The 3078-nt window shown below is 29.9% G+C and overlaps 1 long non-coding RNA gene across 1 annotated transcript in view; it reads left to right on the top strand.

Annotated features, from left to right (window-relative positions):
* LOC111085865 overlaps nucleotides 1–2141 on the top strand; it is an 18903-nt gene extending 16762 nt beyond the window's left edge. The window contains exon 2 of the long non-coding RNA XR_002610639.1: nucleotides 2055–2141. This is a non-coding gene — a long non-coding RNA (uncharacterized LOC111085865). The remainder of the gene's footprint in view (nucleotides 1–2054) is intronic.
* The last annotated feature ends 937 nt before the right edge of the window (nucleotides 2142–3078 follow it).

Raw genomic sequence — 3078 nt, 5'->3', positions numbered from 1 at the left:
AACTTAATGGATTAAAAACTATTTTATATGACTTAATGGATTAAAAACTATTTTATATGACTTAATGGATTAAAAACTATTTTCCATAAATGCATTTATATTGGGTTTATATACTCTACATTATAATTTGAGTATGTTATTTTTTCCTATTGATTAATTGTTTGATGGAAATTTGATCAAGAGCTATAAGGTCAGTAAAGTTTCAAAACCTGTATAAAAGTTAAGAAAGGATAAACTGACGCGTCTAAATGAAAACTTTTTCTAGTTTTACTTTGGGCGAAGTTTCGGGCAGACGTCCATCGTCAGGCAGTAAAAACCGTCTTATCGCCTGACGAAGGCGTCTGTCCGAAACTTCGCACAAAATAAAACTAGAAAAGTTTTCGTTTAGACATATCAATTTGTTCTTTATTATCCAAGTTTTTCTTCTCACTTCTTGCTGAACAACATTTAGTCAAGACTACAGAATGACATGTATATTTTTATATTTTTCTGCCATGTCCGTTAGGCCAACACCCTCTTAATGGAAGTGTTCATTCTGGAGTTTTATAACTACTTATCACGTTTTCTTTGTGTATTGGTTGCACTCGTTTTCATTCATATTTGGTAGTAATTGAACAAACTTATCATTGCTAATTGGTTGAATTAGTAGTTTACAACTTCTACTAACTAGTTCAAAAAACGAACAAAGATACAGCTTAAAGTAGACATTTTTACTTGGATACGTGTAGACTGGTATGTGTTAATATTTACTTGTATATCTATAGACTGGTATGCGTTAATATTTATTTGTATATGTATAGACTGGTATGTGTTAATATTTACTTGCATATGTATAGACTGGTATATGTTAATATTTACTTGCATATGTATAGACTGGTATATGTTAATATTTACTTGTATATCTATAGACTGGTATGCGTTAATATTTATTTGTATATGTATAGACTGGTATGTGTTAATATTTACTTGCATATGTATAGACTGGTATATGTTAATATTTACTTGTATATCTATAGACTGGTATGTGTGAATATTTACTTGTATACGTGTAGACTGGTATGTGTTAATATTTACTTGCATATGTATAGACTGGTATATGTTAATATTTACTTGTATATCTATAGACTGGTATGCGTTAATATATACTTGTATATGGATAGACTGGTATGTGTTAATATTTACTTGTATATGGGTAGACTGGTATGTGTTAATATTTATTTGTATATGGGTAGACTGGTATGTGTTACTATTTACTATGTGTCAATATTTATTTGTATATGGTTAGACTGGTATGTGTTACTATTTACTATGTGTTAATATATACTTGTATATGGATAGACTGGTATGTGTTAATATTTACTTGTATATGGGTAGACTGGTATGTGTTAATATTTATTTGTATATGGGTAGACTGGTATGTGTTACTATTTACTATGTGTTAATATATACTTGTATATGGATAGACTGGTATGTGTTAATATATACTTGTATATGTATAGACTGGTATGTGTTAATATTTACTATGTGTTAATATATAGTTGTATATGTATAGACTGGTATGTGTTAATATTTATTTGTATATGGGTAGACTGGTATGTGTTAATATTTATTTGTATATGGGTAGACTGGTATGCGTTACTGTTTACAATGTGTTAATATATACTTGCATACGTGTAGACTAGTACGTGGTACAAATTTTCACCACTCAGTCCTCCTAGTGAAATGTTCATTATGACATTTGTTTTAAACCAAAACAATAGTTAATTGTTTGATAACGTAAGTCAATCGAAATATTATTATGTTAAACAATTCTGTGTGAAAACTTACAAAAATGTCGTCCTAATCTTAACTATTCTTTTTTTCATTATTACTGTTATATTTCTAAATTGTACTTCCGCACAGAAAGTATTTTGGCAACCGGGTCAGTCATTTTAACTATCTCAGCGTGTAAATGATTAAATATATATACGTAACTTACTACTTACTCTAAATTTTTTACTCTAATAACTTTCAATACATTAAACACAATCTTATGCTTTTGTTCATTATTCTAGGTACTTAACTGTTACCAATTAAAATGAAGTTTTCGTTTGTGCTATGTCTTTGCATCGTTCTGTTCGCCGGCCTATTGGCCATAAAGGTGAGTTATAGAAAACGTTTTTTCTTCCAATATTGAGTTCTAATGAATAAAGTTGAAAGCAGAGAACTAGATGTATACCCTTTGTTTTAAATCTTCGTTGCTCTAGAAATAATACAAGTCAGAAAGTTAAAAAAATTCGCAGATCTTTTTTTTAATAATCCTGCTTTAAATATATATGTGTGTGTTAGAATTTACGTCATTAACTAAAAGAGTAGTTAGGTAAGAAAAATACAGTTTTAATAGGCGGCATTTACTATGTCCTAACAAATTTCAAATAGGCCTAAGCTGTATTGTACGTAAGACACATTGTCTCGTATAATTTATAAGTAACTTCAAGACTTTCGTATTGCTATCGCTAATAAGTGCGCCCAACTTAAGAAATGACTTCCCTTGACAAGTATATTTAATATTCCAGTATTTCTGGTTGAGGAAATAGCGTTAAACGTAACTGTTTTATGGATTAAACACTGGTAGCTAACTGAAAGCTTTATTTAGAAAAAAAATACGGTAAAAGCAAAACCTGTAGAGTTATTTATTATGCGTATTTCAAAAGCGTAAGATTAAGTATATCTAAGCCACACACACTTGTAAACAACTTGATAACACACTCATCCACCTTTTGGTTTTTCCATTACTTCTTCGTCGTCGACATCATTTTCCTCATCTTCAGCTTCGTCATCGGCAATCAAGTCTAATTCATCTTTTTCGTCGTTGTCTTCTTCCTGTTGGCATGGATATGTGTTTAAAGTATAAAAATATTGAATAACTGTTGCATATCATCACACAGATATATATATAAAAATAATATTGACGCCGTTCTCCGTATAATAAGTCAGTGGTTGAGTTGTTGACAATCTACACAGCGTGGTCACAAGTAAATAGACACCACCTTTTCAGAAAACAAATGAAATTTTTCAGTCATATTCACATGAATTGAT

Source organism: Limulus polyphemus, unplaced genomic scaffold (assembly GCF_000517525.1).
Source record: "Limulus polyphemus unplaced genomic scaffold, Limulus_polyphemus-2.1.2 Scaffold669, whole genome shotgun sequence".
Taxonomy (NCBI): Eukaryota; Metazoa; Arthropoda; class Merostomata; order Xiphosura; family Limulidae; genus Limulus; species Limulus polyphemus.
This window is presented reverse-complemented; position numbering and strand designations above follow the sequence as displayed.